We start from the raw sequence: 27,268 nt of genomic DNA, 5'->3' as shown, positions 1-27,268 counted from the left end.
AACAACTCTAAATTGTTTTTATTGTTTTCATACAAACTAGTTCATTATTCAGATCTTCAGCAAAAACCTATGACATAATGATCTAGATATAAGTCTTTATTAAAATGTATTAATTCATTTACTTGGAAGACATATTAGGTTCACTACATGAATACCTTTTACAGGTAAGACCTGTAAAAATGGTATTGCAATATAACATGAAATGCATTCAAAACATATTGTGACAGTAAAAACCATTAACAAACTGGCAGTAAACAAATCTATCTATTACATATAAGAATTAAAAGTAGACATGTTGTGAAAAGGATAAACACTGAACAAATGTGGATTAAGTTAACCAAATATCTGTTGTTGAGGAGAGATTCTAAGATAAGAGGATGTGGTAAAGAAGGATTCACTGAAACAGTTGAAGTATTTGCATACAATAGTTTTATCTTCTTGGATTGCATATTGTTTGTCACAAATAACCTAGCATGTTTTGGATAAGTCCATATTTTGTGTGGTTTATAGTTGAATGCATGCATGCAAAATGAACCAGCATCTACTTTGCATGTACAGTCAATCACTGGGAGCCTGTAAAAAGCAATCAGTAAGGTGAATGATTGATGAAACCATCCAGAAAACATCTTGTTACCATGATCTGCAGCAAAGGACACGTTAGCTGCAAATGAACTCATCATATTTTCTTACCTGATTTTCATAAGGCGTTATTTTTCTTTTCTTTTTTTTTTCTTTTACTTTCATTCTCATTGTATTTTGTTTAATGAATAATATGCTCTGTCAAGCAATGACAAATTACTCACTGCACATTAAGAAAATCAGAATGATTCATGTCCTCATAATACTCTGATTTGCATAAATAAAACTCTGCTGTTATCTGTCAGTAAGAAAACTCCTCTCTTCCATAGTCTTTTGCCTTTAGTGTTATAAATAATTATTAAGCATTATCATTTAAGACATAGTTAGCAAATATAGTAGAGCAGAAAAAAGTAAAGGGAATTATGTCTTGACTTGATGTAGACACCTACATTGCCAGCACCTTGCACTAAGGATTATCACCTGTCTTACAGATCTTCAGATATGCACCACTTGATCAGCTACTTGGCAGAAGAGAGTTCTTTTTTTCATCCATTGCCTGAAATAATTATTTTGGCTTTCAGTGTTCAATGGTTATTGATGCAGATATTGCAAGCAGATGATGCACTGTTGTAGCTGTAAGTGTTGTTGCCTCACATAAAGAGGTTCTGTGGTTCAATTCTCAGTTGGATTGCCTTCTGTGCTGAGTCTACATGTACTCTATGCAATTGTGTGGATTTTCTCTGGGTACTCTGGTTTTCTCACACATTACAAAGACATGCATGTGGAGTGTTTCTTTCCAGGCCTCCATTAAAAACTGGCTTCATTCCAAGTTTGACTTTCCCGGTCAACAAATGTAAAAAAATAAAAATTTCCTTCATCATCCTATATGAGTTATTCCTTGAGTAGTCCCAACGATTCTAATGAATGTATCTGTGCATAAAACAAATCCAACACTTAATAATGGATTTTGACTTGAATATGACAAGATCCAAGAAAACTGTCATCTTCAAATATACATATTACATAAGGAGTGACATTGCTTCTTTAGTAGAATATTTTGAATAAAAATAATTGTTACCTGGATAAATACTGCTTAAGAATTAGAGGGTAAAAAAACCTTAAACCTGATTTTCAGTCAAATATATTTGTCTGGTAGTGGTTGTCCCATTCTACATCCATTTCCTAAGCTACCATTCATGCTTCAAAGGCACATATTTACACAGCAATGCGAATATGTTTTCCTCTGTTGGAAAATATAGGGTAAATTGCACTATAAAGCAAGAGTAATACTGTTTGTATAGTGCAGCCTGATATTTTAGTAAAGAGGAAAGCTCACGGTAATCCACTAAACTGAAGAAGAGGTCAATAATATATGGTTTAAGTTACATAAATGAAAAATGCTCTTTATTGCCATCCATTCTTTAATCTCCTCACATCCTTTTACCTTTAATTAAATCTCCATTTCTGACTCCTTTCAGATCATGTCATGGTGGAGAGATCACTGGATATAAATCTGTAATGATCTAAAATGTACGTATTGATGGTTTACTTTCACAAGGTTGAAACCCATAATCCTGAAATGCAATGTCCTGGTAACATAATATAGAAAACCAAAATGCTGAAGACCATGAGGTCTGAAAATCTTTAATACTGAATATCCCTACCAGTGTAAACCCAAGAGCAAGTGATAACATGAATCCTGAAGTGTGTGTGTGTGTGTGTGTGTGGGGGCAAGTCCAGAAGTTTGACATTGTGGTCTTCAGCATTTGGGTCTTCTATATGATGCTACTGGGATTATGCATTTCAGGACTATGAGATTCAACCTTGTGATAGTTAACTCTTACCTACATTACCTTTGATATCTATTTTCAGACTTCATATTGGATTCATTTACATATTTATTTATTTAATTATTTATATGTTTGTGTGTTTGTTGTTTGTTTGTTTGTTTATTTATTTATTTATTGTTTGTTTCTTTATCGGGATAGTGTACTGATCAAAAATGACCATTTCAGGCCCATCCTGTATGAATTACCTCAGAAATGAAACACATAGTATAAAAAACAAGATTAACATGCAGTGTATATCATTATGAACTCTGATAGGGAATCCTTAACTGGGAAAAGATGGTAGAAGAGTCACTGTGGATTCTAGGCATGATGGCCACATAGCTTCAAAGCTATGTTTAAGCCATCTTTTTAAAAGCTATTTTTCTAGTGTTTGAGAGAGAGCTTGTGCATTTCATAATTACCTGCAGCTTTTTGATAGTGGCAATACCTATAACTAATGCTTAAATCCTTGACAACACCAGACACTGGTAGCTTGGACCATACTTGTGTGTCTCTTTATGTAATATATGTACTGTTATGTTATACCATACAGCTTTTCTCCCAAGGACTCCACTAAAAATGGGACTAAACCCAGTTGAGCAACTCAATAATCAGAACATAAATGAATAAAAATAAAATAAATAGTCTGCAATTTCACATATTATTAAAGTAAACTCGCTCTAACCCCTGTAGTATGTCCCAGTAAATTAGCTTGTAGAATTGTATACACTGTTGAACTGCAGCTGGAAGTCATGATAGTCTGCTCTAATGGGAGGAATGCTGGCATTAGATAAATATAACAACACTGTAAGAGCTGCTTCAGCCATATCAGGAGAAAAATATTCAGGAATATAGCATGAGAAAGTGTGTGCTAGAAGGATTTATCCATGCAGTTTGTTGTACATCAAAACTGGGTAAATCTACAAGATAGAAACACAAATATTTACTAATGACATATTGTGTTAATTCCATAAATGTCTAGCAAAATAATAAATTTCTCTGGTCAAATGTCTGCATTAAGTAATAGTTATGAAAGAGTACCCCTTATTTAATTGGTGATGCTTTTTAATTGGTTATGGAATGAAAGGACACTTTTTACTGATGGAGAGTGAGCACATGAGGTCAGCATATTGGAGGTAAGCAGCACATATGTTACTGCTGGTAAATGTAGATGTTTTTAAGAGGTACCATTGCCTTTAATTCCTCTGTTGAACTTTTCTAAATTGCACAAATGATGTAATTTAAGTAGGCTGAACTGGAGTAGGACTTCTGATTATATATCACCATGTTTACACAAGTGCTCTTTCTGTTTATTTGTAAAAATTGCTTTGCATGCTTTAAAACTTAATTGTAGCCGAAGTTGGAAGGTGGGTGTGTGTGTGTGTGTGTGTGTGTGTGTGTGTGTGTGTGTGTGTGTGTGTGTGTGTGTGTGTGTGTGTGTGTGCACATCTTTGAAATTGTGCCTTTATCCTTATCATAATTGTGCTATGTATGTAAACTTACAGGCATACCTCTCAAACATCCGTGATTTTGCAGAATGTCTCAAATTTTATTTCATAGTATTGCCCTGCCCCTCATAAAGTTTTGATTTCCTGGCTAATCACTGAGGATTAACATTAGTCAATAATGCTAGTTATTAAAGATGCATACTTCTTGTTCAAAAATGCATGTTGGTGAAAATTTGTTGCTTTATTAAATGTTTTAATGAATTTAGAGTTAATATTTAAACAATAATCCCATATTTGCGACCTTTGTCCACATATTGGATTTGTTTTTATCCAGAATTCTTTGGCAAAGAGGTTGAGAGGTATGCTTTCAGACACCTGGCTCCTGGGGTGCAGGTTGTCTGACAGTTGGTGCAATGGCGCAAGGTTATGAGCTGTGCAGGAGGTGGTTCCTGTGGTCTGGGGTTGGATTCTTTCAGTCTCTGAAGCCTGTTATATTCCTGATATTGACTACTACAAATGCATCTAGCAGAAGGTAGCTATTCAGGCAATTCTATGGCTGTTTTATTGGACTACAACACATTCTTTCATGCTCTCAAAACATATTTTATATAACAATACATGCAGAATAATCACTAACCTGCCTGGTGGCGCAACCTTAGCAGCCGATCAGCATAGGCTTGCTGATTCGTAACATGGTCACCTGCAGCTGTTAAGTAAATGAAGGGATATTGAAACATACCTATCCATTATACATACTCCAATATCATTTCTTACATACTCAGTTGTGGGGCATCCTGCATCCAATGGGTCTCCTGTATCCACTGGTTCAGGCGGTCCTGCTTTCGTCTCTTCAGGTCTGCATGGTGGTGACGGACCTGCTCACCAGTCCGGGGAACACCTGTGGCACTAGTGAGGTCATGAGCTAACCGGTTCCAAGCCTCTGTCTTGTACTCCGTCCCTTGGAACTGGCCCTGCAGGAGTCTTGACTCGTGATGGTGGACAAGGAGCCAAACCATGTATTTGGACTCCTCGATGCCCCAACGTTGCACTCGGAAGCGTGAACCCTCTCCTACACCTGCCATTCTGACAGCAAATGTGTGCTACAATCAGTTATGGTGAGTATTCCCGCCTATGGGGCTTAAATATGCTGCATTTCCCACACTTTTCTGTGATTGGCTATTTTGGAAACTTCTCGGCTGACTGCAGACCTGCTTAGTAATGGTTAAACTACCATTCGTAAGTATATGAATGTTAATAGTGGCTGCTTCCCCTATGTTGTCATGGCTTAGTGGTTCTGTACTTTGATTATGATGCACAGGGTCCTGGGTTCAAACCTTGTCATTCTTTTATTTTATTACTGTCTAGACAGGCTAGGGGGTGTGGCTGCATTTAAGCAACTTAGCTCTATGTTGCTCCCCAGTGCCCTACAGTGCCCTGGTTGGCGCAGCGCGCACGTCTGCGCAAACACATTGCGCTGGGTAAAGCACTATTAAACTATGGGCAACTCTGTTTAGCTGGGTAAAGCACTATTAAACTATGGGCACCTCTGTTTAGCTGGATAAAGTGCTATTAAACTATGGGCAACTCTGTTTAGCTGGATAAAGCGCTATTAAACTATGGGCACCACTGTTTAGCTGGGTAAAGCACTGCTTAAGAGCAGGCTATTATATATCTGGATCCTTTAAAAATATATATTTTGTTCACTGATACATTAGCCATTTCACTGCTTTTAATAATATTTTAATCATGTATGTCTGGTATTATTTCAAATACTGATTTAAAACATAAATAAGAAGGGGAGTGGTGGGAATCGAACCGTGAATGCTTCCTCTTTGTGCATACACTCTACCATTACGCTATTGCTATTTGAATTAATTTGCATAAGTAGTTCTTATATGCTCTTCAATGTCACAATTGCTAACTGTGGTTAAGCAATGGGCACACCTGCACAAACAAGCGCAAATACGGGCAGCTATATCGTGGATTTAAAAAAAAGAAAATGTATTTCTTACGTTTTATAACTGTGATGGGCTTTACAGTGTCAGGGAGTGTGATGTTGGGTGCAAGTACATTTGAGCGAACTCACTCTTGTCTGCTGACACTATGCTTTTTAAAACCTTTCAGGGGCGTGGACTTTTAGACTGCTTGGCCTACTTTCCTACTCAGTCAGTGTAGGAGTTACAGATGAGTCAGCGTGCCCTCATGAATATTCATGGCATGCTGACGTCAATACATTCAACTGCAGCCTCTGAGTAAGACTTATTAAGTCTTACACGGAGGATTAGTAAATCCGGGGAATAGATATATATACAAACACACATACACATTTTGTATATATATATATATATATATATATGGATTCACTTCATAACATTGAAATATCAAAATACTGAAACTCAAAACACTGAAAGCTCAAAATACTGAAACTCAAAATACTGAAAACACATATTATCAATTTCTACCAAATATGCGGGGCCCTGCACTTTATGCGGGGCAAGCCCCCCCCACTACACCCTGCTAATTAAATATATCAACTCCAAGATTGCACATAGTGTAGTTAAGTGCAATCTTGGAGTATATATATAATTAAGTTTTGTCATTTTCAGTATTATGAAGTTTCAGTGTTATGAAGTGAATCCATATATATATATATATATATATATATATAGAGAGAGAGAGAGAGAGAGAGATGTGCAATATGGGTGCATACAATTCATTATTTATAATAAACTGAATAGCAGAATTAAGCATTATTAATGTATACATTCTAGTAAATGTTACTTCATGTTTACTTATTCACTGTTGCACTTTGGTTATGTGCTGCACATGCAATCTTTGTCAATGTGTTAATGTCAGTATCTTTTTTTATTGCTAAGTGCATTTATTACTTGTTATTATTTTTGTCAATGTAGCCCAAGTCATAGCTGAAAAGGGTCCTGGGAGCAGTTCACTTTCCAGGTTACCAAAGTATAAATAAATATATGGATGGCACAGTGGTGCAGCAGTTTGCGTTATTGCCCCACAGCAAGAGGTTCTGTGATTCAGTTCTTGGCTGGGGTGCCTTCTCTGCAGAGTCTACATGTCTCCCTGCATTTGTGTGGGTTTTCTCTAGGTCTTCCAATTTCCTCCCATATTCCAAAGACATGTCTGGAGTTTTCTCCCTGGGCCTCTGCCGAAAATTGCCTTGTTCCAAGTAGGTCTTTTCTTGTAAACAAATGTTAAATAAATATGAAACAGAAAAAGAGGGGGCTAAACGTGACATAAATAATTAAGGAACCAGTAAAGCACATTTTAATTTTGCATCATTCATGACAGAGAAAAATCTTCCCACTGCAGGTATTGGGAAGTAGCAGACTGACTTAGTTTGGAGTCCTAGTGCTCATCACCTGTAAATGTACAGCAAGGATCATTTACTGCAGTGAGAGTTTTCATACCTCAGCATGAGAGTGTAGGGAGAAGGTCTGTCAGTTTTTTTAGAACTACAAAATAATCTATTTACAAAAGCCTGCTATTTAATTACTTTCTTTTGCTGGAAGTAGCTAACAGCTTTTTATAGCATAGAACAAGCTCTGACAGACACATACATGAGGCTCAATCAGGGAAGCCTAGAAGTAGCTCTGTTACAGAAGGCGTGGTTAGATGATAGTCCTTCACAGTCCTGCCATTCTCACTTAATGGCATGAGAAAACAATGCCACTTCCTTATGTCTAACATGATTCATATAAAGAGGCCTTGAAATATATTCTGGGAAGAAGGATTGAAAGCATGTATTGTTATATAAAATATGTTTTGAGAGCATGAAAGAATGTGTTGTAGTCAAATAAAACAGCCATAGAATTGCCTGAATAAGTCCTCTGCATGTACTGCCAGATACAAACGTCAGAGAGGCAGAAAGAGTGTAGTAACCCATTAAGAAAGGTAACATATGTCTGGAATAATATCTCTGCAGGCACTTTCATATAACATAAGTGAGTGAGCCTGAAAAAAGATTGTTCTAACCTATTAATAAAGGTATAATATGTCTTGAACATGTCTGCCATAAACACCATTAAAACAAATAAAGGAGTGAGCCTGTGGAAAAGTGTGCAATGTCATTAATAAAGGTCTAAAACCCAGAGTGTCTGTGTCACAGAGTCTGAAATGTTGTAGTACCCTTGCATTATACAAATAGTACTGTTTGAAAATGTGCTGGCAAGCCAGAGTTATACAGCCCCATATAAAGTGGGTGATGGAAGTCCTAGTAGCTGTGAAACATATATACAGTCCACAATAGTCAGTTACTGGCTGGCATGAATAAGTAAACCTGGCACACATGTAGCATGTAATTATTCACCAGAAATGTGAGTGTGTGTTAAGACATGCAGGGTTCTGTACAAATCGAAGTGAAAATGTCATGTGAAAACATCCCAGATATGTAGATAAAGAAACATAAATGCAAACCAGAAATATGTAGCAGTAACACCTGAATCCTGGAGAGTTAGTATATCAGATATGGGTCAGGCATTTATTGAACTAGCCAAACCCATGACACAACCTAATGTATGGTGGCAAGTGTAATAATACAGGCAGGGGATATACAACTGCAGTCACTGGGAATATAGAGTAGACTAAAAGGTCATTATAAGATGTTAACTGAGGTTTTTTCTACACCCTACTGTATGTGCATAAACCATGCAATTCCACACCTCAATGGGTATGTGTAACCTTAAATATTTGTTGGGACATATGTCCCATTGTTTTATAAATATTTGCATTGATGTTGATGCATGTGCCCTGTTCAAATACCACATTCATGGTGGCCTGTTGCTACCAAACATCCCTGCATGCTGTTGGAATATCCACTGTCGTTCAATATATGCATGTGTTATGCTTGCTGTTCAACTGTTGGAAACTTGGTGTGTTGGGTTAATGGGAATATTACTGCATGCTGTTAAAACTAATCTGGAATGCTGTTGTTTATGTTGTAATTAAACACACCTAATCACAGAACGTATGGGAAGGCCAGTCCCAGCGGACCCACCTGTACCTCCTCAGTTGACGAGTGCACCTGGCACCAGCAGCTCCGGAGCCCAGCCCGGGCTCCCCTCCTCCATTGGTCCTGTGCCACCTTCGGGTGGAAGCACTGCAGGGGATGCGGCTCATCCCCCCATGCAAGCGTGGGCGGAGAAGGGCCACCCGTCACCCTTCGAAGGGTCCGGGCTGTGGTGCGTAGGGAGATCCAGCATTCAGTCGCCGATCCCCTATGACAGCTTGAGGCAAGAGTGGCACATCTCTCGGGTGAGCCTGCCCATCCTACTCAGCCCCCAGCACAGCCACTCTCGGGGCTGTGAAGGTGCAGTGGCGACTGCCCATGGGTGGGGATCTCAGTTCCACTGTTACCATCTGTGGGCTCATGGGCTTGGATTTCAAAACATCCTTCCCCATCAATTGTGTTCACCCACCCCATGTGTCAAACTTCACCCCTGTATGCGTCTTGTTTGTCTTGTCTGTTTACCTCCCCAACCTACCTCCCCAAATATACCTACTTCCTCTACCTCACATTCCACTCTCACCTGAAAAAAAAAAATAAAAAAAAGGGCAATCTGTTCCCACAAAAAAATGACGCCCCATACATAGCTGCCCAATTCGCACACATGTCCACTGGACATGTAAACTGATAATATTAATTGGCAGTACAACATATTTTGTTGTCCTCACCCCTCTCTCAGGGGTGGAAGGTTTCAAATTTCACACCAAATTTCATACATATGCACAGCTGTTGCTGGTAAAGAAATGGGCAGCTATGGACCTTCCCAACACCCATCCTGCACATCCTGAGCTGGTTTCCCTACTGTCTTTCCCTCTTTGTGCCCCCTTTTCACCACTTTCCTATCTCCCCATTTTCTTTTCTTTAAAAGTAATTAACGCGGGGTTCAGCGGGAGTAAGCACTTTTAAGCAATAGTTAGCGAGAGTGCGCGAGTGTGAGCTTGTGTGCGCTTAGCTAAGCTTTGCTACGTGTCGCGCAAACCCATGCAAACCCGCTTACAACTGCTTAAAAGTGCCTTAGTCACTCTGTATGACAAGGCCCTTGTGCTGCTCAGCAGCAAAATAAAATACGTTTGTCAGTCTCAAACCCGGGACCTTGGACACACCAGTCTGCATGAAATACCACTACACCACAACAGATTTACAATAATGCAGTGCTGAAAGCAATATATCATACATTACCATGAGTGAATGTAAAGGGAAAATAGGAATGGCATAACACAAATCTTGTTCTGTGGGCCTTAACCAGCAGGTGTTGTGGAATTGCATGACATGACTGTGAAAAGAGAATCAGCCATGCTAGTAGGGAATAAGGTTACAGTAGCAGCTTACAAACCCCACATGGTATCAGAGCAGGATAAACACTGGCATATTTGCATAAGTCACAGGCCAGACCTCCCGACAGTGACTGATCTACAGTGATGACCCTGATTTGTAAACAAATGTTAGCTGTGCCCCTCTGATTCACTGTGAAATGTTCTAACAGTAGGCAGGCAAGTGTTGAATCTCATTGAATGACAAATGTCAATAAGTGAGAGTAGACACCGCTTGCACGTCAGAAAATGTGTAGTAATACATATGCTTTGAATCCCCCAAAGTCTGAACTGCAAAATGTCTGAACTATATCACAGGTGTAACCCAGTTATATGTACCTTTCCCTGAGGCTGTTGAAATATATACGTGAGAGTATCTGAGGCCTGGAAGAGTCAGAAACACACAGGCATATCAGCTTGTCTGCTGTTACACACACTGCAAATAGCTGTAGAATGAATCCCACAAGCATGCCTTTATGTAGAAGTACAACACAGAAATATCAAAGGATGTAGCCATGTACTGCTAGCAACCATGTGTGACAATGCCATTGTTCAGGTGCTGAAAAGACTGCTGTGGTGCACAGTCAAAGAATACTAGGCTGACCTCTGTCTACCATCTGGATATGCCCACAGGTGGGAGCTACTCAGACAGACTACAAGCCTTCAGAGACTTACAGGTACACAGCAATTCTGCATGTTCAGTAAGATAAACATCACACGATAATAAATAATGCACTCTGCAGTTAAGGCACAACCAAGGGTGTAGGTAGGCATACACAGTACAGACATATGTCCAGTTGTCCTGAGCAGACTGTGCTAATGTCAACACAAACCACAAACTCTTCAGAAGTGAGTAACGTACTAATGACAGTATAACAGTTCACAAACAGTGCATGTGCCTGATATTCATAATTGGTAGTACAACATACTTAGTTGTCCTCACCCCTCTCTCAGGGGTAGAATGTTTCAAATATCCCACCTAATATATTGCATATGCACAGATGTTGCTGGTAAAGAAATGGGCAGCTATGGACCTTCTCCACACCCAACGTGTACATCCCAAGCTGGTTTCCCTACTGTCTTCCCCTCTTTGTGCACCCTTTATCACCACATTCCTATCTCCCCATTTACTTTTCTGTCAAAGACATGAGCGCGGGGGTTAGCAGGAGTGAGCACTTAGAAACAGTAGTAAGTGGGTTTGCACCAGTGTGCGCATGTGTGCGCTTAACTTAGCATTGCTGAGATATGATAAGCTACACCAAGCTTAGCTTAGTATTGCTAACATAAATTGAGCTGAACTAAGCGTAGCTTAGTATTGCTAAAATGCAATAAGCTAAGCTAAGCGTAGCTTAGCATTGCTAAGCGTTGCGCCAACCCGTGCAAACCCACTCACAACTGCTTAAAAGTGCCTTAGTCACTCTGCATGTTAAGACCCTTGTACTGCTCAGCAGCAAAAGAAAATACCCTTGTCAGTCTCAAACCCCACGCCTTGGACTCACCAGTCTGCATGATGTACCACTAAGCCACAGTAGATATACAATAACTTGGTGATGAAAGAAATATAACATGCATTACAAGGAGTAAATGTAAAGGGAAAATAGGAAAGCCATAGGAATATATTGCAATAAAGAAATATAACATGCATTACAAGGAGTGAATCTAAAGGCAAAATAGGAAAGCCATAGGAATACATTTCAATAAAGAAATATAACATGCATTACAAGGAGTGAATGCAAAGGGAAAATAGGAAAGCCATAGGAATACATTTCAATAACTACTGTTGTATGCCAGTTAATTCCCTAATCCCAAAATAAAGTACATTCTCCCATGTATCCAGTGTTAGCATTAGGAGGTGTGAGTAAACTTACACACTGAGAACAATGTAATGGAAGAAGCAACCGTCAGGTTTCAGTACAACATGCATTTCACTGGCTACAACCCAGCCTCAGATATGAGACATATACAAACCTTATGACTGACACAACAGTGTCCACAGAAAACAAGCATGGTAGCCACATTGCTGAACTGAAAGGCCTATGCCTACCTAACCTATCATTTTATAGCAGTGTCCCGAAATCACAGTGAGAACTGCAATTACCACACAGCAGGCTGCATGCAATTACTAAATGGTGGGCACCAATTGGTGCAGAGGCCATCACATGCACATGTGCAGATACCTACAAAAGTAGCCTGTACTTGCTGTCCACACATGCAATAATATTATTGCAGCAACTGTAGAGAGAGAGACAGACAGACAGACAGACAGACAAACAAACAAACAGAGGCAGTTGGAGACACCAACAAGAATAAAAAAAACAAACAGAGGCAGTTGGAGACACCAACCCCCCCCCCCAAAAAAAAAAAAACAAACAGAGGCAGTTGGAGACACCAACCAGAATAAAAAAAAAAGATGCAGTTGGAGACACCAACCAAAAAAAAAAAACGTCAACAGGTACAACAGACAGAGGTGAGAAATACAAAGGTAAGGTATGCAACAGAGATGTATTTGCTGGCATCAGAATGATGTGTCTGAAGGGTACTCTACATACTTTGAACCCTCCATATGTGGTAGCGGTCTGTATCTATATGTATATGCAGATGTGCATAGGGCAAGGGACATACTGCAACTGTTAGTGAAGGCTGGACATATATATGTATTTGAAGGTTGCTATGTGCACATATCTATGAAGGTTGTAGTGTGTGGCATTGAAAACAGCAAGCAGTGTAGGTATATGTCATGTGGTGGTTAAATGCTGTGGGACTGAGTTACAGCCAGTGAGGTCTGCTACAGCTATATGGCGTGAGGACAGCGAAATGCATTCTGCACAACACTGTGCAATATTATTACATAATTGTATGTCTCACAACTGTTTCATAATTGATATGTATATGTGCCTATATGTGCATGTATATGTACAGCAATGGATGTTTACAAGTATGTGCATATATATATATATATATATATATATATATATATATGTATGTATGTGTGTATACATATATATATATATATATATATATATATATATATATATATATATATATATATATATATATATATATATATATATATATATATATATATATATATATATATATATATATGTAGATATATATAGAGATATATAGATATATACAGATATATATGGACAGCATAGTATGGTGTATGTTCACATCCCCTGGTAACATTGTCTTGTGTGTTTCCTGTAGTCTTCACAGATTACATACCTCAGGCATAGGTATCTGTAAGTAGGGGCACACAGTACTGTAAGGTACACAGGAAATGCTCATCTGTGTCAGCATACATTTGTGTGTTGTATGAATGTCTGATGTGTGTGCAATGATGCCTGTACCATGTCTGCAATCACATGTGTGTTGCAGGGTTTGCGTGTGTACCTAGCAACATGTATACTCTGTTACAGCAGTATGCCAACTATATTAACAACTGTGCACATATGTTAGGTAGGGGTATGGCATCAATGACTAGGGTTGGTTACTGGTTATACTGTAACTGTACTTCACATACATTGCAATGGATGACATATTTCTTCATGCATTAGCTTGATATGTACCCCTGTGGCAAGGCTGTGCATCAGATCCCAAATACTGTGCTGAGTACAGGTGTATATTGGTTTGTTATATGGAGTGTGGCAGGCACTGTCAGCCAGTTGTGGGCTGAGCACTGATATGTGGTATTGAATGTGTATATCCTCTGACAGACGAACAGATGCTATATATGGCAGTTAACTGATATCTGTACTGTATAATATTAAGTGTGCCACATGACTTGCTCACACATATCGTTTACTTGTCTTGCAGGCTAATGGCCCATCAAATGAATCCCTGCTACACAGCCACAGAGGAACAGGAAATCCACCACAGCCTGGTTCAGCACTATACCCTGCTGTTTTCCAGGGCCAGCCAGCACCAGCAGGAGCGTACTGCACTGTGGCAAGATCTTGTTCGTCGGGTAAATGACATAGGCATGCATAACCGAACATATGAGCAGGTACGCCATCACTGCAGTGATTTAATTAGACATGTCCAGCGGCGTGCGTCTGATATCCATAGACAATAGCTTGCCACAGGTGGTGGGGTGGCCATACATCCCCCCTCACCAGAGTGGAGGAACTGTTCCTAAGTGTGGTGGCTCCTGGCCTACAGCAGCAACAACATCACACATGTGTCATCATGGAGGGCAGAGCCACCCAGCATGGTGACATGGAGCATGCAGGTAACATGCCCTAGCTGTAGACTACTGTTACCCGTATTGTTAGATTATGCATATGTGAGATGTGCACTGTGTTTAGCAGTTGTGCTGCCTATTGTGTGCAATACTGATATTGTGAATAGTATCTGTACACCTATGCCTGTTGTTCTACTGCAGTTTAGCACACTCACAGTAGCAATGCCACAGTTGTGGCCACTGACAAACTGTGTCATAGTCTTGTAGGTCCCTCTGGTGTAACAGCAGGGCAGACGACACATGCTGGTAAGTGTGTTAACACTTTAAAGTTGGTATTGAAATGTGCATGTCATAGGTGAGGTGTAGGCCATGTACACATAACACACCTACCCATAATGCATGCTGTGCATGTTTGCTGTGAGACGTTAAACATCTCAGTAAAGTCAGTAGCTTTCTCAATCACATGCAATGCACAGAGCATCAGACACAAATGTGGCAACACTGTACTGCACATTGGATAGGCATAGTTGACACACGTACACAACATAACACGTTTGTCATATGCAGTACATGTCAACATGCTACACATGTTGTAACCGGACACCCACTGCCAGGTCACACTTCAGTACCCCACATGTCATCCACACATCGCATATATTATACCTGAGGGGTAGGGGCCTAGCATGGGGCTGTGAAACACTCTTCAACACATAACACAGTCATGTTAGGCAATGCTCCCTATTGGGCACCTCAAACACCCTTGTGCAACGTGGCTGTGTAATTGTGAACTTAGCCGCGGCACTGCGGTTCAGGTACAGCATGCTAGGCGGTGGTCTAGCACACTTTAGTGGCCTTGAGTGACCACATGATGCATGATGATGATGGCTAATGGTACTACACCCCATACAGTTACAATGGCCATGTCCAGGATTGGTATTCCATCACATACACATGCACCACTCATCCCGTGTGTGTACATAGCATGCATATGCTATACCTGTGTCCACAATTATCTGCTACAGACACAGACACTGCAATCAGACATGGAAATCCATGTGACACACAGATAACACATGCAGCCATGGTATGTATTCCTGTGAGTGATGGTGCACAGGACATTGCAAAGTTTATAATACTTGCACAGAAATGTTGTGTCCTTGTACACATAGTGTTCCAGGGTGTAGGCAATCACTGAACATGTACACACATGCACCACAGCCATGTACACTGTCATTAACTATGGCTGTCTACACTCACACTGCATGGACTTGATCAACACTTATTCTGCATGCTGACACGTGTGATGCTACTGTTTGCCTTGTGATACTGTCACCCACCTTCAACCACTATTGGGTATGTTTTGGATTGCTGTTGTGTGTGTGTATCTGCTGTAGTGAGGAGTGTGCATGTGTTCCTATGTGCATGTGTGCATGTGTTCATGTGTGCATGTGTGCATGTGTACATGTGTACATGTGTTCATGTGTTCATGTGTGCGTGTGTGCATGTGTTCATGTGTGCATGTGTGCATGTGTGCATGTGTGCATGTGTTCATGTGTGCATGTGTGCATGTGTTCATGTGTGCATGTGTGCATGTGTACATGTTTGCATGTGTTCATGTGTTCATGTGTGCGTGTGTGCATGTGCAGACCATAAAGTGTGTTTCCTGTCTTCCTCTCACAGGTGCTGAGTTAGGAGTTGGTGAAACCAGCAGGCGACCTGAAGCCACTGCCACGGATAGTGGTGATGATGACACATGTATTGTGGCACAGGGAGATTTTACAGGGTCTGTCGTTGGTCCACCAATCGACAGTACACAGCGTTCAACCACATCTATGCGCACACTCATACTGCCATTACATCCCTCACCACCAATGGCCATAAGCGAGGGACAGCATACAGTTGGCATTGACCAGGAGAGTGTGGTACCCATGGCACTTGCATCCCCTCACAGCAGCCATAGCCATAGACCCGGAATGGTACCACATAGGTGGAGGTCCAGGGGTTCTCGGGGGAGCACCACTGGTTGTATTGCCCCTGGCAGGCGTGCCCTCACAGGTCTTATGATGACCACTATGTTCCGGGCTGTAATGCAGGCTCAAGCACATATGGAACGGTACACCAGGCAGGGACTTAGGGCGCAGAGGGCACATTACATTGCTATCAATGACAACATCCGTGACCTTGCCGGTGCCATACGGGCTTACACAGAGGTCATAGATAGATGTTGGGGGGAGACAATAGATGCCCTCCATAACATGTCTTCCTTGAGCCAGGACCATGCGGGACGGTTGCAACATCAACGCGGACACATGCCAGCAACAGCAACAGCTGGCAGTACTGCAGTAGTGGCAGTACCAGCCCCAACAATGCCGGTGCTGGCCTGTCCATTAACCATCCCAGTAGACCATGTGCACGTGGCTCTGGCCAGTCCCATCAGGGACATGGGTCCAGTCATCATGCCTCTGCCTCTGATGACAGTACCCAGTCAGGGTTGGTACCCGATACTGTCCATAGCACCCCTGCCAGGCACAGGTACTGTGCCCATGGCGGGAGACAGCGATCTGTACAGCCTAGCAGGTACAGTCTGTGGCTGTCCCACAAACCACTGTATATGGCAGCCACATGGTGGTGCTGTGTGCATGCAGACACACACACATTAAGCAAACAACTAGGGCTCACACACACACACACACATTACATCAACATTGGCCCATGCTGTACTGTTGTCCCTCACACACACACACACACACACACACACACACACACACACACACACACACACACACACACACACACACACAGACATGTCGATTGGATGGGTCAGTGTCAGGCTTTGGCAAACAACAAAATGCCCTGTGCATATGATGGTACCTGTGCTGCCTCCTGTCATCTGCATTATTGATGGAGGGACAGGCTAACATGGTGCTGATGCACAGGGTGACACTATAGCAGTGTAGCAATAATAGCAAGTTGTCAACAAGGAAGTGTAACTACATACTTGTAGGTATATCTGAGCAGACATTATGCATCAAAGCTCTGATTGTCAATGTAGCATTGTTTACACCACTGTTAGGTCTGAGTATGTATTATCCACCCATGTGCCACTTGGCTGATGTGTGATGAGTTGCCAGCATGTGTTAGTGAGTGGACAGTACGTGTGTGATATGTGCAGTACAGATTAGCAAGTGTACATATGTGAACATGTTGGGGTACTGTCTGGATGTACATGCATAGTGGACACATGGGACGTGTTGCATACCCTGTTGTACACATTGTTAACATCTCATAGCATCTTTCAATGGCCAGTATGCATTCTACTACAGTTATGTACTAACATGGGTAGACATGTTTATGACATGGGTTGACACTATGCTGTGGGTGATACCGTTAATATCTGTCAATGATTTGTGGTCTGGTAGAATACACAACCTCAACAGCATGACTATAAGCAATCATTGGATGATGTCCTGACAAATGACACACAGTAGTAGGGAACCCAGTATCAAATGGATCCTTCCGGTGCTACACTATAACACTAACCAGTGGTTATGACCGCCACCCATTACTGTGACCACACCTGTGTGTCATATAGCCCCCTTAGGTACATGCAGACACACTAGGGATGTGTCCATCCAAATCTGGGAATGCATGGATTGGCCTACAATGCATTCCCTGGATGGGACGCATATCCTACACAAGGGTATCATACAGACAGATACCTGTTGTCTGATACATGCTGTATAGCAGTAAGCCGACTATGGCATAGTCATCCTCATGTACTATACATACTATCCCGTCAGTACCACACAGGCGGTAGCCCTCAACATGTATGTTGGGTACCATTGTGTACATGCAGACCCATGTTATGTCATGTGTCCCTTGATATCCACATATCCATAGGTATTGTGGAGTCCCAAGGTGTATCACATAAGACATTAGAGGCCTGAATGCATATCCACAAGGTAGTCGTACACCTATAAAGACTGTCTATTCTTGGCAGACTTTGTTGTGTATGACCATGTCTGACATATACCCCAGGCATATACCCTCACTACTCTTAAGTAACTGTCATGGGTGTGTGTGCCACAGATGACCTTGGCCACAGAACACGACAGTGGACGACCGTGTCACATACATACATATCTGACCTACGATTTGAGAAGCAGCGGCACAACCTGTCAATGGAAACAAATGTATTCATGTAGTATGGAGGCTTCACACCTATGTACTGTTTGAGGGGACATGTACACATATATATTTGCCACGCAAATACCTGATGTGTGAAATGCCCTTACTGTTGTTATCATACTATGTCATACCATGGTAAAAGCAAAACCCACACCACATTGACCAACAGTGTAACACACAGTCAGCATTTGCAGGATTTAAAGCCCTACCTAACTATGTTATGATCCTAGAGAAAGACGCATTAACACGGTGCGCTATTTGCTTTACTGGCTGTTTTTTCTTCTCCTGCTGTATTTGTAGGATGGTGACATCATCAGACTTTCCACAGAGGAATGTACCTCTTTTAGTGTGTTTTCACAGTCTCCAAAAAGGACACTCGGTTCAAAGACATTTGCACATATACACACACACCCCCATACACACACACTGTTTGTAGGATTCAAACCCCTACCTAACTATGTTATGATACTAGAGAGGGACGCATTAACATGGCATGCTATTTGCTTTACTTGGTGGTTTCCCTTCTCCTGCTGTATTTGTAGGATGGTGACATCATCAGACTTTCCAAAGAGGAATGTACCTCTTTTAGTGTGTTTTCACAGTCTCCAAAAAGGACATTCCTTTCATAGACAATTGCACACATACACACATACTCCCACACACACTGTTTGCATAATTCAAACCCCTACCTAACTATGTTATGATACTGGAGAGAGACGCATTAACACGGTGCGCTATTTGCTTTACTGGCTGATTTTCCTTCTCCTGCTGTATTTAAAGGATGGTGAAATCATCAGACTGGACATGGTGATGTGGGTACACTTTGTTTTATGCCATTCCAGGAATGGTCCATGTGGGTCAAGCAGGTGTCAACAGCTTGAACAAGACCTCAGAATCCTTACCTTGTGTGATCTATCTGTGGACACATTGACATTCCGTCATATGTCAACACATATTTATGCACAGCTTGTTGGTTTTGTGGATACTACATGTGTCTGGGATGTTGATAAAGGGCTATTCAAAGTCTATGTGACACATGTATAGATATGTTCATTGATGTATGTCCTGGGTGGCTGCCTTGCAAACAGTCTAGCATGTTTGGGAACCATGATCCGCACGTGAACATACCACAGTTGGTAGGGTTGTGTGTATGTCAGCTTCCAATAGCTCTGTTTATGACTGCAACCATGATGGACTCCATGACCTTGCAGATCAGACCTCATAGGCGTACTGGACTTGACTTCCCATGGTGTGTTGTGCACCAACACTTGTGGGGAGTGCCATATGTAGCTGTGACACATTCAATGGTTCCACATCCTGTGTAGGGGGTGAGGCTCAGCTGACTGTTCAGGTGCATGATCTGTTTATTCTGTAGTTTGTGCATGACACATATTGGGAATCAATGTATTCCACCTGCTGCCATGCTTTTGGCAGTGGGGGTAGCTGCTCATCCATTCAACATGTGATATCTCCTGGTATGTTGATGTGGACTATTGTCAATGGGGGATGGGTATGTACATATGGGCCTGTCTGTCATGATGTCGGCATTGTCACTAGGGTACAGTTGGCCCTGACTCAGGACATATATAGGTGCACATTGATATTTATGACATAGCTGAAGGAGGTGTCATGATTCAGTCTGGAGTCCTTCTCAGCTACTCTTTACAAAACACCAACGGACATGAGCACTAAACCCTGTTATACTCTTTTACATGCTTAACACCCTACTGATCCATTGCGATCAGGCTACAGAGTATGTCATGATAATATCCTGGCATGTCCAGAGGTCAGTTTTGTGTGTACTCTTCAGTCCAGCTGGTGGATATTGTGATATTGACACAATGTCACATCTGCCTCATGTACACAGACAACCCTCTCCTCCTCCCGACAAACTCAGATATATGTGTGAGATGCACCCATATAGATATATGGGGAGCTGAACTCTCTTGACCCATGACTGGCACAGTCTATCAGGTGGTGAAGGTAACCACACACACGACATATCAGTCTCACATATCCTCTAGCAACAGCACTCAAACCACATTAGCACACATAGACATACTCGGATGCTGTAAATGTACTCTACCTAAGCAGCAGAGACCTCCAAAGCAGACAGACACACACACACACCTGCTACCCCACTACAATTCCCACATATCACAATGTTCACAATGTCAGTGTGCCACACAGTCACTGCCCTTCGGGCTAAACAACACACCTAATACACTTGTAATAGGCAACACTTATTGGCAGACACACTGACGTACCACTCACCAGCCCTAACAAGGGAATAGTCACTTTGGGCTGTCTGTTGGGTGCCAGGATCTGCCGCATAACACAGGCAGTCAGGTCACTCCAAAGCAAGTACAAGACTGGCACCATCATTGCCCATGCTGGTGTGTATAACCTCAGACGTTACTCCCTGGACCACATGACATGCTACATGGAGGAACACTCTGATCATGTAGCCCAGGCCAGTATGACCCTGACCTTGTCTAGCATCTTACACCCACCAATTATGATGTTACAGTATACGGACACACATATCACATTTAACAGTTGCCTAACACATTTGTTTCATTCATAAGGGATACAGTGTCTGTCAGTGTATGGTGACATGCTCAACATGCCACGTAGCTTCACTATGGACAGCTTGCACCTGTCACCCTTGGACTTTGGAATGCTGGCTAAGGCCCTTGCTACCACCATAGTGCCTTTCTAAGCAGGGCTCAGAAGACAAACCCACCTCCATAGACATTACAGGTTAAATGAAACTAAGGGTAATGCTGCTCAACAACAGTTGTGTTAACCTCATTTTGTGGCCACTCAGGACTCTCCTCAGTATGGAGGATAGCAATATCTGTGCACTGACAGACACCTGGTTCAGGCTCGCTTATGCACACCAGCACTACCAGGTTATGTTTCATACCATGCTGTCTGACAACAAGACTTGGAACAGACAACACAACTAGGGGGAGTATCCATATACATCACAGATACACACACCTCCATGTTAGTAGCACTGCACAAAGCATCACAGACCATACATATACTACTACCATTGTGCAATACTGCCTTTCAGTTTGTTGCCTGCTACAGAACACACTCCCAAACTCAGGAACCACACTAGGCTTTCGAGGGAACTATGGAGAATATGACGGTCTCCACAAAGACCATTATATTGTGTGACTTCATATACACAAATATTGTCTGGGGATACTACTCAAGCCCCGACACCCTCACCCAACAGTCACTACAAATTGTGGACTCATATGCTATGGCACAACCAGTCAGCACAGCCACAAGGGGGAATACATATTGGACCTGATCATCACCAACATGGGGACTCTATGTTCCACACCAGCGATATACCCCTCATTGGTAAGGTCAGAACATACATGTATCTCACAGGACATGCATATACCCTCCACCACCCATCTGGGTAATCTTGGTGAACTTCTCATGAGCCAACATCTCACTTCACCGAAGCAAGGTGGTATCCTTCAGAGATCCTGGGACAGTGGCATATATGGCTCACACTGCTGCATCCTTTACATACACATTCTATGGACACCTAGTGAACTGCATGGATTGTGCTATCCCAAATAACAACAGGACCCAATACTACAATGGCAGGGGACCTATCTGGTAGACCCCAGCCATTAATAAGCTGTACAACGTCAGGAGGAAGCTACTACATGATAGAGCACAATCCCAGACTGGGAAGGCATCTGTGATCTGTACTAGCAGACAGCTACAATCACTCATGGACTTTTCTAAGGGCCGCTTCTACCAGACAATTGCAACAGACAAGTAGGACTATCACACGGCCTTCTTCAGTTATGTCAGCAAACTGGGTGGACACTCACTGATATGCTGTGAGTTACTGCATACTGACTAAACTTACCCTGAACCCACTGGCATTGCCTACATCCTGGCAAACAGGTTCAGTGCAGATGTCTCCCATCCACCCCCCCTAAGGAGCAACTATCCATCCCAACAGAGTATAACCTCCCTTTCATCACACAGTAACAGGTGAGTGCTGCCCTCCCCACAGCGTACATCACAGTATCAATGTGACCAGATGGTGTCCCAGCCTGCATCCTACACAAGCATCATGACAAACGCAACCCTCACATTACATCACTGTTCAATATCGGAGTTACCACAGGATATGTACTCAAGGAATGGTGTACTGCAACAGTGGTCTCGCTCCACAGAGTTGGTGCCACAACAGACCACAGACTATAAGCCTATAAGCCTATGTAGCTTGTTCTGCAAAGCTATGAAGCATATTGTCATAGAACTCATACACATAGACATCGGGAACCTACAGACACTGTGTCCTACACATTTCAGCATTGTTGTGGGCAGATCTTGCCTCTTGAACCTGTTTGTATTCTTTAAATGGCTAACAGGTCCATTGACATAGGGACAGCTGCCCACACAGCCTACCTGAACCTTGCAAAACCCTTCACACAATAACCCACTGGGCCATTATGCATAGGCTCACCAGCGTCAATATGGACACATATCTCACACAATGGATTGATACCTAGATCAGGGATAGCACCCACATGGTCAGAATTGCGGGTGCCATGTCTGACTATACACCAGTCACACATGGCATCCCACACGGCTTTGTCCTGGGACCTCTCTTATTCAGTATATATTTGTCTTACGTACAGGCTACCCACAGGGGGAATATGGCTGAACATGTTTGCACTTGACTGCAAACTGGGTGCCATGATCAACTCTCCAGCTGCCACATGCATACTTAATCAGGGTCTCACAGAGATGGATGACTGCTGCCTGAGACATGGCCTACAGCTAAATGTCATTAGTTGCATAGTCATCCCCTTTGGGAGTAACAACATGCCCACACATTACCACATAGGTAGTACTCCATTACATATGGTAGGAGTTGTTAGGGGTTTAGGGACATGACTTGTTCGTACTGTCGCCTTTAACATTTACGCTGCCAAAGTTGTTGGACACACCTTCTATGTGGGCCACCTTATCCCATGTGGTTTCACATCTAGCTAGAGTGAGGTCATTGTGCCCCTATACTCATAACATCCATGCTTGGTTACAATGCCACGTTTGGGGTGTACCTTACCTGACACCTGCACCAACTGTACTGGCCACAGAAGGTCCTCACCAAGCAGATCTAGGGACTCACATAGATGCCCTGCATGGTTCAGATGCAGTAACTCCAGCTCTACTCAGTCGCTTACCACCTACTCAGATATGATGTGTGCCTGTTGTTTACAGATATACCCAACCCAGAATTACTGGACATGCTCCACCTCAGGATATCCAACTTCCTTGGAGCTACACACTCCAGGGAAGTAAACCTCAGCACAGATGTTAATAGGACATTGTGGAGGGTCAGATTCTTATCCCAGAGGCTCCACTCACTACAGAATGTAATCCCAGTTTCACATAGGCAGAGCCACCCACTGACCACCTACTGGAGACATCTTGACGACTGTATGGGTGATTGTATATTTACCCCTGGGATATCTTCTGTGTCCCTGCTAGACAGAGGCACACTAGACTAAATGTACATGGGCTATCTTGTGTGACCTACTATTCACACACACAGTGTAGTAATCTGACAGGGTTGCAAATGCCAAACACACTCTGGCTAGGCTTGTACATGCCCTAGGGCAGATGGCCTAGTATCGACCTCTGAACCTATGCTAATGTTTAAGATGCACAATGTTTATTGCTGATATTGTTTGCAGGTCTTTATCATCTTTTCTTTACCAGTTTCCATGGGCAACTTCAGTATCTGCAGAACATAATTGACTATGACAGGGTTCCACTATATTATAGATGTGTGTGTTGTCATATAACTGTGTGCACACGGCGGATTGCTGTATAGTGACAGGTTCCTGGGTTAACACATGCAACTGCCAGATATGCGTGGCCCACTGCTGTACTCAGACATGACCTAAGTGTGTGCGCATGCCCAGTTCTGCCATTCCATGTTTTGTTGCCTGACATTTGTCTCATTTATTCAAGTGTGTGAGCATGCCCAGTGTGACCCTTCAGTATGTTGCTATCTGAGGTCCACTACATTTGTTGATGTGTGCGAACATGACCAATATTAACATTTATACTGTGTGTGTTGGAATTCAGGTTCTGTTCTCATTGCAGGACTCACCTTTGTGTCATAACTCAATAAGGATTATGCTGTGCCTGCAGGATTTCCATGGAATACTTTGCATAGACTTATCAACATTCCGTCATACAGGTGGACCACTGCAATACTGTCATGGTTTAGTGGTTCAGTACTTTGGCTATAGTGCACAGTATCCTGGGTTCGAGGCCCATCACTGCTTTATATTTTCATACTGAGCAGACCAGACTGCTTAAGGGCCTGTTAAGCTAATATGAGCATGTTGGCTTTTGTTCAGCTATGCCCTACTTAGACCAGGCTTGTCCGACATTGCTCAATATTCACCAACATTGCTGAACGTTGCCCAATATTTCTGAACATTGTCCACAGTTGTGCTAGTTGGTGTGTGGGATTTTGTTTGCATATACTACATGGTGGTAATTGCTGTTTAGCACTGCTTTATATTGCTTAACACATGGCATTCATGCCTTAGGTGGTGCTGCAGGGCTGCCTATGTTGGATGCACATACTACACTCCCTGTATATGTTTGGAAGCAGGTAGTGTCAACTTAGGCATCCCTTTTACTTTATATGTGAGTCAGAGAGAGGTATCATTTCCAGAGTTCCTACTGAGCCAGTGTATGTGCTATACGTTGCCTCTTTGCCAAGGCCAAAGCATACTGGGCACGCCTCCTTCTGCCTACTGGGGCAGGCTCAGGTTGTTCCTCATCTGAGTCACGCTGTGCCTGTGATGGCCTTGGCAATGGTGGGGGGCTGTTTGGCCCAGGCCTATGCTGGTCCTGCTGCAGCTGTTTTCACAGGATCATATTATGTAGCATAGCACATACCATGACAATTTGGGTACATGTAGTTGGTGAGTACTGCAAGGCTCCACCAGATGTGTCCTGGCACCGGAACTGTGACTTGAGCAGCCCAAACACACGCTCTATTACATTACGTGTTTGTGCGTGTGCCTCATTATGGCATTCCTGTTCAGGTGTGTGTGCATTTCTGATGGGTGTCATCAGCCATGGCTCCAGTGCATAGCCAGCATCCCCCACTAGGTGACCATGTGGGATGTCCCCATTGGCAAATGTCTGGTACAGCTGTGTCAGATGCCAGATATGGGAATCATGGCAGCTTCCAGGGCAGCCTGCACACACATTCAGTATTATTGCCCTGGGTATCACACATGACCTGGCAGTTGATTGAGGGGAAGCCCTTGCGGTTGAAGTAGACCCTACCCCGCTCGCCGGCTGGTGCTTTGATGCATATGTGTGTGCAGTCTATTGCACCCACTACCTCAGGGTATTCCGCTATTTGCTGGAAAAGATGCATATTGCTGGCCAATACCTCATGGGAATTGGGGAAATATACATGATCACCGACATGCGCTGACATGGCATCCAGAAACTGGTGTAGTACCCTGGATGCTGATGCCTGTGATATCCCCATCATATCACCAGTTGGTCTCTGGAAGGTACCTGTTGCTAGTATTCTTAGGCCAACACATACCTTGGTTTCCACTGGGATGGGTTCCCCTCTGTTGGTTCTGTGTGTGAGGTGTGGCTTGTACAGCTCAACAATTTGCTGCAGGAGGTCTTGGTCCACTCTATAGCGCTCCACTATCTCCAGCTTATGTAGCCCCTGGTAGGTTACCCTGGGCCTGTACACTCTTCTCTGTCTCCTCACTGTGGGTTGTCCTGCAGCATTTCCATTGTCACCACCCTCAGCATATTGCATATGTCGCCTTATAACAGCAATGGGAGCCCCTAACATTTCTTTGTCTCAGTAAAGCTTTTTCAGTTTTCACTTCTATTAGCTTACTGCAGTGTCTCTTGTGAGAAACATAATGTACTGTTGTTTGCAGAGTTTTAAGTGCTAGGCTGGGCTGGGCTAGTGTACTGCCTGTGTAATTGCCTGATTCTGATTGTTTTCACCTGCTAGCTCTGCTAGTACTCCCTGGTAGCTTCCTACTATTTCACAAACGAAAAAACAAAAAAACAAAAAACAAAAAAACAAACTGCTAAAAGGTAGGTGAGGGTGAACACGAGAGCCGGCAAACTGATAATAAAATAAATAAACTGGCATTTATTAGTAAGCGCTTTCAGTGTGGATCAGTGCTTCACCTTCATCAGACTAAAACAGAATAGATATCAATTAACATTCATTATATAGAAAAATAACCTAACAATCATTATATTAAAACCTTAATTAATAAACCCAATCAATTCTTAAAAGGGAAAGCCTTCATACGCATTCTTCAAAATCATTGACTGCTTGATTGCACTACTTTTAACTTAAAATCATGTGCAAGAATGAACGCATTTACTTTATATTATTAAATTAATTAAAAATGGCAAGAGCAACAATACGCATTAAATCAAAAAATGCCTAAATATTGCCATGAATTAAGATGACATCAAGCCTTATAACTAATATGCTAAACTAACCATAACAAAATCGATGGTTAGACAAATCATGAAATGGTTTATAGGCTGAAACTGACAATGTATGAATGTATGTAGAAAATGATGTATAAATGCATCAATCATCTATAAAATTACTAATG

Source organism: Protopterus annectens, chromosome 11.part0 (genome assembly GCF_019279795.1).
Source record: "Protopterus annectens isolate FY-2018-M chromosome 11.part0, PAN1.0, whole genome shotgun sequence".
Classification (NCBI taxonomy): domain Eukaryota; kingdom Metazoa; phylum Chordata; order Ceratodontiformes; family Protopteridae; genus Protopterus; species Protopterus annectens.
The sequence above is the reverse complement of the archived record's forward strand: the minus strand, read 5'-3'. Positions refer to the sequence as shown.